This window comes from Pangasianodon hypophthalmus, chromosome 4, assembly GCF_027358585.1.
Source record: "Pangasianodon hypophthalmus isolate fPanHyp1 chromosome 4, fPanHyp1.pri, whole genome shotgun sequence".
Taxonomy (NCBI): Eukaryota; Metazoa; Chordata; class Actinopteri; order Siluriformes; family Pangasiidae; genus Pangasianodon; species Pangasianodon hypophthalmus.
The window spans coordinates 9,251,293-9,261,962 of record NC_069713.1 but is presented as its reverse complement, the minus strand read 5'-3'; positions in this window follow the sequence as shown (position 1 = coordinate 9,261,962).

Sequence of the window (10,670 nt, the reverse complement as noted above, 5' to 3'; positions counted from 1 at the left end):
GATCTGGGACTAAACTCCTCCATCTGCCACAGGGTCCTGGATTTCCTGACCAGATGCCCCCAGGTGGTCAGGATGGGAAACCACTCCTCCTCCACACTCACCCTCAGCACTGGAGCTCCTCAGGGCTGCATCCTCAGCCCCCTGCTGTACTCCCTCTACACCAGTGACTGCACGGCCACACACAGCTCCAACAGGCTGGTGAAGTTCGCCAACAATACAGTGGTTATAGGCCTCATCACCAACAATGACAAGAAGGCCTACTTAGAGGAAGTGAATATCCTCTCCACATGGTGTCGGAATAACAGTCTATCCCTGAATGTCACCAAGACTAAGGAGATGATTATTGACTATGGGAAGAAGCAGCTGAGGAACTGTAGCCCCCTGTTGATCAATAGGGCCACGGTCGAGAGGGTGAGCAGCTTCAAATACCTTGGGGTCCATCTCATAGAAGACCTGTCATGGACTACACAAACACATACAGCTTGGCGACAAGAGCGCACTAGCATCTCTACCATCTACGACGTCTGGCCAGGTTCAGGGTCTCTCAGAGGGTGCTGAAGGCTTTCTACACTGAGGCTGTGGAGAGTCTTCTCACCGGAAGCATCACCAGCTGGTTCGGAGGCACCACGGCCAAGGACCGGAATGTACTGTCCAGAGTGGTGAGGGCAGCGGAAAAGACCATCAGGACCTCTCTCCCCTGCATCACATACATCTACAACCAGCGATGCAAGACCAGGGCCAGGAGGATCATAAAAGACTCTCACCACCCCGGAAACAGTCTCTTCTCAGTGCTCCCATCAGGGAAGCGCTACTGGATCCTGAGAACCAACACAGAGAGATTCAGGAGGAGTTTCTACCCTCAGGCAATCTGGCAACTGAATGAGGACACTTGAAGTCTGCATACTACTACCTCACATACAGGCACACATACACAAACAGTTGCGCTATGGACAAACGAAAACTCTTGCACTCTTTTGCACACTACGTCCTCTAAAAGATGCTAAGATTCCTCCAAGCTGCTAAACATATTTTTACATATAACATCAAAATTTTGTCTAATAGATTCTATTCTATTCTATTCTATTTTTCTATTTTATTCATTATATTCTGCTTTTATTATATTTGGCTTATTATATTCTGTTTTATTATGTATCACTGTTGCACTGTGGGACAAGGCACTAAGGAAAAACATTTCACTACATTAATACATCACATGTATGTAATGTATGTGACAAATAAAGAACCTTGAACCTTGAATATCAGTGACTGGCAGTTCTGATCATCAAACATCCTTTCCATAAGTCTTTGAAATGTACTGGGTGCATTACATAGCCCAAAGGGCATTCAGTTAAATTCAAAGAACCCAAAAGTTGTACAAAAGACTGTCTTTGGGCAGTCGCTATCAGTACCCAGGATCTGATTATAGCCGCTAGCCAAATCCATTGTAGTACCACTGGGCACAAGACTTCCTAGTTTTACTATTGTGCTGGTGGTAATCGACACACACCCGTAGACTGCCATCTTTTTTCTTCACCAGAACAATAGGAGAAGCATAAGGGCTACAACTTTCCTGGATGACCTGGCTATCAAGCAGTTGACATATATGGGCCTTCACTGCATTATAGTCAGGTGGGGGAATATGCTTTGTCAGAGTTTTGGTCCTTTTTTCTGTGTTTTTTGTTGTGTTATGGTTTTTTTTCCCCACTAGATGTCGCCCAGCCTTAGATTTTCTTTGTTGTAATTGGTTTCATTGCTTTCACCTGTGTCTTGTTTCCGTTCTGTGTATTTAAGCCATCCCTTTTGCCTTTGTTCCCCGCTTGGTTATTGTTGTTTCCTAAGCCCCTGTTGTCTTTATTGTTGCTTCTCTCGAGTTAATATCTTCTGTGTTTTTTTCTAGCGTCCTTGCCTTGTTTTTTTGTCTTTTTTCCCTGTTTCTCTTTTTAGTTTTTGGCAGTCTTCAGTTCCCCTGCCTCGTCTTCGTTTTTGAGATCCTTTGCCTTCTTGTTTTTCCCTGTTATTGCCCTTGTGTTACTTTCTTAATTTTTTAAATAAAATTCTTGTGCACCACCTCAGCGTTTGCATCCTGGGTTCACCACCTCCCTGTGGCTCACCACCTCCCTGTGGCTCAACGTTGTCAGAAATGCCGAATACTCACGAGCTCCTTGCCACCGCGGCCCAGCATGAGTCCACCGTACAACGCCACGAGGCCGTCCTGGCTCAGCAGGAGACCTTGATGGCCTAACACTCTCAGCTGCTAATGGATCTCTTGGCTGCTATCTGCCAGATCTCTGACCAGCTTCCTGTTGCATCAGCTTAGGGCAGCCTCTGTGCCCCTTCCTGAGTCTTGAGCCCCCACTCCAGTGGCCGAACCTCGGCTACCTCGCCCGCAGCACTTCTCGGGCGACCCTAGTTCTGGACCATAACCGCCTGGTTTGCTTCTAGAACGGGCTATCCAAGGCAATCAAGGACAACCTGACTACTAGAGAGCCGGGACCTTGAGGTCCTCATTGACCAGGCTGGCCGGTTGGATAATCACCGGAGAGAGTCCGGAGCCGTTCCCATGCTCCCAGCCGGCCAGCCCTATTGCAGGGGCGCTCTGATCCCCAAGACCCCTCAGAACCGATGCAGTTGGGCAGGGCCCGCCTCTCCCCTGCGGGAACATTGTTGCTTATACTGTGGTCGGTCTGGCCATTTCTGTACCTCTTGCCCCAAGCTCTCAAGAAACGCCCAGTCCCGTACAGGCGAGCCAGGACTGTCAAATCAAATCCATAGCCTGAATCTGCCCTAACTGCCCCTGTGCTGCCTGGGCCACCTCCACATTGGGTTGACTCACATGATCAGTGACCCCAGTAAGTAGGCTTACAACTTGTACACTGGTCAACAGTCCCACAGGACTACAAGGGTACAAAGAAACATGTGTACAACCAACATTCACAACTGGCACATAAGCCATGCCTCAGAATACCTTAATCAAAGAAGCTGAAACAAGGAGACCATTGGGTAAAGCACTGGCATTAAAAAGAGGTTCAATCAAAACTGCTGCATTCAGCTCACAGAATTGACTAGAGCATATAGAAGCCACTACCTTGATGGACCCTGCTGTTTGTGCCCCCTCACTTCAGCTAACCCTTTCGCTATTCCAGGAGGCCTGTTTTGGGCTTTGTGGCAGTACTGCAAAGCCTGTTGCCAAGAGGTGTGAACTACTGGGGGAAGCTGAAACAACAAAGGACTATGCTGACAGAAAATATCTTGATAACATTCACAAATGACATTCATCCTCAACACACCTGGAACCACCAGTTGGGTGTCCCTGGTGGATCTCTGACTACCAGCCAGTCATGGCCAGGGATTACCTTGCCAAGAACCTCAAAAGTTAACTCAATGTAGCCCACATATGGTATTTCCAACCCACTGGCTGCAGAAAGCTGCAACCACTGACGAGACACCATTGACCCAGTGTCCAGCAGGCAATCAACCACCACACTCCCCAACTGAACAGCTATCTTTGGACACTGCCCTACCAAAGATAAAACTATAGTGCAATTTACTGCGTTTGGCACCACAGAGCCAAGGTTATCCCCACTCAATATGTGGCTCTGCACTATAGTGGGAACTTGTTTCCCGCAGGCTGAAAATTAGTCACAGATAGACTTTGGGTCGAACCACCCCCAGGAACCACAGAGACCTGCTCATTGTCACATTCTCTAGCATAATGCCCCGGTTGTTGACAATGCCTACATACAGCTGCATTAGAGTGAGAAGGTCTACTGGAGTGATGTAAAGGGTGTAACATGGCAAGGCTTTGTGTACGCTGAGTGATCTGTTGCTGCTGTGTCAGTAACATGGCCTTTAGCTCTGCTATATCTGAAGAAACAGAGTTGAGAAGGCAGAGCACTGAAAGACCATTTAGACATCTGCTAAGCACACTTGGAAAGCACAGAAAAACTCCTACCTCTACTACAGTCATCTGGCCTACCCTCCTGCTCCCACTGGATGGCCTCAGCCTGCACTTGCAGCGTAGAAATCTCAGGCGTCTACCAAACCACACATTTTAATTCCTTGTGGAGAGCAGAATCATTAACATGTTCTACAAACTGATCACGCACAGGACATCAAAATTTGGAACTGCATTAGGGGCACATTTGCTTAATCTTATTCATAAGGGCAAAAAGAACATGTGAATACTTTTGCAAAGATTCTCTCTCCAACTGTTTCTGGCCAAAGAACTTCTGCAAAGCAATGTAAGATTTAGAGCATCCATACAACTCTATAAGGATGGTTAGAATTTTTTGTGGGTCTTGCCTCTCTGCCCTACACCTATACCATATTTCATCCTTTGCCTCCCCTTCTAAGTAGTCAAATATAAAATAGGCCTGGTCAAGAGACCCCAAGCGTTTGGCCCGGATGCTAGCCTGCACTTCCACTCACTCAAAACTAATACCGGAGTTGCTGCTAAACACTGGATATTTTTGTTCAGTAACCTTTCAGCAGGAACAGTGTTAGAAAGAGGCTCCTGAGGGACAGATGCAAAGGTACTGGGGCCCTCCTGGGGCTGAGCTGCTGCTCGTTCTTGCAGGAGACGCTCATTGTCTGCCTGCAGCTGGTGCACAAGGTCTCTCAGTTCTTGAAGCTCATTGGCCATAACCAAGATACAAAATAAAAAATCAGTTAGTTGCTGACTAAAGTTAAAAGAGCACAATGACGCCACCCAGCTGATATCCTCAGGTCCCACAACATGCCAACTGCTGTTTTGCCTATACAACCACACACCTCAAAATAATAATAATAATAATAAACACAGGAAAGTAGAAAAAAGAAAAATTCTCAAAGACAAGTGTCTGTTTACAAAGATCCAACCTGACTACACCACTAATGTGGCACTGCCTCGAGCAGTATAGCAACAATACTCAATAAATGCCAGACTATGCCACCTGGGGACTCTCACCCCAGGTAAGAATGTGTAAAGGCAATTGGAATGAAGGCACTTCCCATCACAGGTAAGTAGTAAAGAAAAGAGACAGGACATGTCTGAGTTGAGTGGGCATATTTAATAAACTAACAGAAAGCATACACTCAAACATCAAAAAATCAGCTTATAAAAGACATTTATTGTTACACAGTATTAAAAATCCATTATAAAAGAATATGTATGCAGAGGTCACTTACACCACAGCACTAATGCACTTACAGGACAGGCATACTGGGTGTCATAATTCAAAGTAAAAAAAAGAAAATATACATCACACACTGCAACCATGGTGCAAGGAAGTGAATGAGGGAGGAGAGCCAAGGTGGTAACCAGCCTGTGGGGCATGCACAGTCTGCTACAGGAGATAAGAGTAATTATTACATAAAAACTGCCAATTAATCAAATTGTCAATTAACTAAAAGGCAAAACTACACACATCACAGCCAATATCTCACTGTTGCCCACTCAATAATAGACAAATATACAAAAAAATAACACAGATCAAAAGCAAACTACAAGAGTCAAAGCAAAAGAACAAAAATATTAGATGCTTCCAACACATTTAGAAGCTCCACGACACAATAATAAAAAAAGTCAAAGAACCAGACCACAATGCTAATAGGTAAAACAGCAGTGGCTCTGATGGAATTCTTGGTGAGCTCGCAATCTCAGGTGCCATTGTAAAGCTTCAATCCCAACATTTCATACCAGGACCTGGTAATAACACACAATTCCTTAAATATAGATTAAAAATGCACACATTCTAGAAATCCATTACATAGCGGAAACAACAAGCAACAGGGAAAATGCTAAAGCTACATTCAGATGCAAATACCCGGTGCAAAACATCCATAATAGTAGGCCCATCGGCATACACTTGCATAAATAGACTGCCACTGTTAGCATGTTCATTCTACATGGAATATAAGACTGTACAGCATGTTATAGAGTCTAAAACATACCTTAATAGAGAGAACGCCAACTTGGAACACACAGCACAGAGGAAAATGTAAAAAAAAAGATAGCTAACTATAGAGAATACTGCTAGCATTATATACATCACACTTCACATGCTAATGTAGAAAGTGGGAGAGGCAACCCCACTGCAGTCGGGTATGGTGGCTGTCAGGGACACTAAGGCCTGGTACACAGGCAGCATATAAGCTCTGCCAGTTACACTCTGTAGTTACTGCAGCTCATCCGAATATTTGATTTGCCACGGGTTTTATGACGGATGCCCTTCCTGACGCAACCTTCCCCATTTTAACCAAGTTTGGGACCAGCACTGAGAGTGCACTGGTTTGTGCAACCCCAGTGACTTGGTTGACAAAATTACCAGCAGCTTCAGAATCAATCAGAACTGAGAGACAAAGTTTGAGAGTTTATCTATACATTAAGGGTAAAAGTTTGGTGAGACGAGACAAAAAATGAGGTGGACTCACCATAGAAGAGTGGGTGAGAGTGTTGGTTCTCTCAGCGGGGTTTTGTTTGGCTGGGGCTTTGGCAAGGAGAGGTCATTGTGCGACAAAGTGTTCAGGTTTGCCACAGTAATAACATAGTTTATTTCTTCAGCACTTCTCTCTCTTGATGTCATTCAGCTTGACTTGACCCAACTGCATGGGTTCAGGGAGGTTACAAAAGGGCTGTGATGTCCAGGTTCCTTTGGGCATTTGTCGGTTATGAAGATGATGATCTAGATGGATAGCGAGATCAGTCAGGGAATCCAGAGTCATTTCATCATCTCAGCAAGCCATTTCTATGAGGACTTCTGGGTTTAAACCTTGACGGAATGTGGCTTTGAGCAGGGGTTCATTCCAATCATTACCTGCAGTGAAGGTATGGAACTCTAATGCATATTCGGCAGCTCCTCTTTGCACTAGGGTTATGGTTATTAGTTGTATCCTGATTTCCTTTCTGGGTAATGACTGAATATGCTTTGAAACAGTTCATCAAAGAGGAACCATACCACTTTGACCCAGTTTAGGGCTTTTCCAGTGAGCAGGCTTATGAATGGGTGATTTATTTATTTATTTTTTCGATAAGTACAATGAGGAATTTAATAAGAAGCCCTTGCCCTGTCCCAAATTCTTGTCTGGTCGGGAGATGAGTGAACTTGCCAGCATGGCTGGAACACATGGTTTGGCATAGGTTGTAGACAGAGTGTTGGAAATCATAGTGAGTTTGGCATCTAACTCAGTCATGTGCTGTTGGTGCTCTCCTACCAGTCAGCCTTGTGCAGCCGCAATGTTTTGCCAATCTTGTTCTCCTGCTGCATCCATGAGGCTGGCAAAGTTTTATTAAAGAAACTGCCAAACAAATCCAAAACAAGGTTCAATAAACATGGTCCACAGAACATGCAAAGGGTCAGTTGATCAGCAAACACCTATCTCAGGGCAAAATCCAAAATCACAAAACAAAAATCAAGGCAAGGTCAAAACCAGAAATGTCAATACACATACATCAAGGCATCTATGGGAAGTTCTTATATACTGTGTGGCTGTGATTGTGTTCAGGTTTGTGTGATTAGAAAAGACGGTGACTGTAAACATGTCCGAGAGTGTTGGGAAGTGTAGTCCAATGTTTGTAGGCTGTGGTGTGTGCTGTGTCCCTTTTTGACTCAACGCAGACGTGACAGCTACAAAGTTGTTTTTATCTCTTTTATTTTTCAGACTTTTTTAACCAAAATAAATGGAAAACATAAATTAAAATTTAATAATAATATAATATAATAATATAATTATTAACAGGTGAATCTCTTCCAGTGTCTCTGATCATCAGTCCCAGCAAAACTCAACACTTTACTGCTGACTCTCTCTCACTGAGCTGTGAGGACCAGAGTGACTCTACTAGATAGACAGTGAGAGGATACACACACAGTGAGACATTGTTCGATATCTTACTTGTAAATAAAATATGAAAACTAATTTAGTATCTTCTGATTGTGAACCCCATTTTAATGTTTGAAAGTGATTGAAGAGCTTCTAGAAATTTTATTTAATGATGTGCCATTAGATATTTTTAAATGAACAAATTACATTAGACATTTTAGTACATGTAGCTCTGTTTCCTTCTCTCTGAGTCACTATGTCTTGGTTAACGTAAAGGCATAGTTGTATATTTTTATAACCTAGGGGTGTCCAAAGTCCGGCCACAGGGCCAATTGCAGCCCATGGACAGATGTTAATTGGCCCGCAGCTTCTCTATTAGAATGTATTATAGGTGGCCCGCCAGCCAACAAGTTGCATTTTTCCTTTTACCTGACAGTGGCAGCAGACTGTGTTAACGCAGTTGGCTAAAATGCAAGAGCCATTTTTCTCTGACTACACTTGCAAATAAATTAATATGTAAAATGATCAAAAAGGGCAAAGTTAACAATGAGAAGTGGCGATATCAAAGTTAACAATGAGAAGTGCCGATATCAAAAGAGCTGGAAACCACTAACCATGGAAAACCTGTCTTGAATTCTTGAAAGAGTATTTAACTAAAGATTTCCAAGCCCTATTCTGAACACTTCATGTTTGTATTGTTGTCTTTTTCTTTTCTACTGATTATGTGATCCTGGAGAATCCTTTCCATCCTGTGACTGAGAGAAATCGCTGGTGCTGATTTATAAAAACAAATTATTCCTTCCTCCAGTCCCAGACTGCAGGATAGATGACCATCCAGTCTGCCTCAATATCAGATGAAGGTTTCTACCACTGTAAACATCCAGAGAGAGGACAATCACTGAAAAGCTGGGTTTCAGTCAGAGGTGAGGAAAACATGTCTTTTTACGTGAATTAGATTTGTAACAATATGCAGTGTTTAAACAAATATTTAGGTTCCCTGTTTTCCCTAGTTTCAGCTTCTGGATCCACTGTTGTAGGACTGATGTCATCTTATCTGGACTGTTTGTCATCTTATTGATCTCACTGATCCTGCTGTTGCACTACAAAAAGAAAGAAGGTCTGATAAGCTTTTGCAGATATTTCTCTTTTTCTGAGGAAAAATAATGTACTGTCTTGCTCTTTTTTAATTATGTGTTCATATTTCACCAAATTATGTGTAAAGGCAATGTTTTAACTTGTATCACTGCTTTACTCTGTTGAGAAGGTGTAAATCTCAGTCTCCTTCTACATTAAATCATAACACCAATCAGCCTGTAGGTCGGTCTGCAATAACAATGAAAACACCAGTTTTTTTGTTTGTTTGTTTGTTTGTTTTTTAAAGCATTATTTAATATTTCCCCTTAAAGCCTTTAATTTAAGACCACGGGTATAGTTTATCTATATTTCTGTAGCCAAACTTGAGACAGATTTAGCAGCATAACATTGCAGTAGCTTCTCTAATGGCTCTATTTTATTATCTTTTATTTGAGTCTGCAGCTGGCTCCAGCAGCTGCATGAAAGTAAGGTCAACTCTTTTGTTTTTATTTATTTGCTTTTTGCATTAATCAAAATTAATTTCTATATTAGCAGCCAGAGGTCCAGGTGATGTGATATATTCCCAAATTGAGAAGAAAAACATTAAATTTCCCATTCCCATTCCCAACACTGTCTACTGCGCATTATTTTAAAAGAACATGACTCTTTGTGTAGGAACAAATAGTGTTCACTAGCTACTGTTCCTTACCATGAAAACAGCTCTGCACTGAGACCAAGTGATGTGGTTTACTCCGTGATTAAATCTAAAAACATGAAACCCAAGGGTAACTATAAGGTCTTGTAGAAAAATATTGTGGTTACTGTATAATTTTTTTTTTTTTTTTTTTTACACACATATCCTGATGACACAGAGCTACCTCTACACTTACATTTTTTGAGAATTTGTGTATCATTATTGGTCCATCAGCTTCAGTTTCAGATGCTCTGCCTCAGGCCGCATTTTTTGTACACTTTTCATGCTACAATCTTTAGGATTTTGCTAAACCCTTCAGATTATTTGACAGTTCATCTTAAAGCAGATTATTCAGAAACTGTTATATGCATCATTCAGTAACTACAATGAAAATAATAGAAGAAGTAAATATACTGTAGTTGTGGATTTCTAAGGTGTTAATATTATCTTAGCGAATGCTAAATCAGTGACTCTTGCCCACTAGGAAAGAGCAGTGAGGGAGCTGAAACTGTTTACTCAGAACTGAAGCAGAACACAGATAAAGGTAAGATGAGCTCAAAGACACACAATACACAAAGATAAACAATCTTTCCAAACTACAGTATTGAGCAGTCAAACACTACTCATTCAGTAATATGGCAGATAGAAACTTACAAATGTGCAAACAGAAGAAGGCACAGCAATACATATCACCCAACCGTGACATAAATACCATGAAGTTATTCGGTAGTATTTCCATAATCTTTCTTACAGTTATAACCATTTTTGAATTGTTCAAACAACAAGAAATTGAAATTAAGAAATTAAATTGAACATGAACACCTCCATCCCAAGACTTTTCATGGCATCACTCATCACTAGTGTAAAAATGTTATAACAAATCTCTGACTGTACAAACATGATATAAGGGTCAAATAAAACAGCAAAGTGATTTACCAGCCAGTGAAAACAAGTGGAGGCAAATATTCAACAAAATGTCAGAATAGTGTTGGACAAATTTGATTTTTTAAGTTTTACTGTTTTACTATGGTGAAGATGAGGGAAAAAATGATTGTATATCAATGCAGTAACCATCATAGTTAAAAATCTAATATGTACTAGCCCT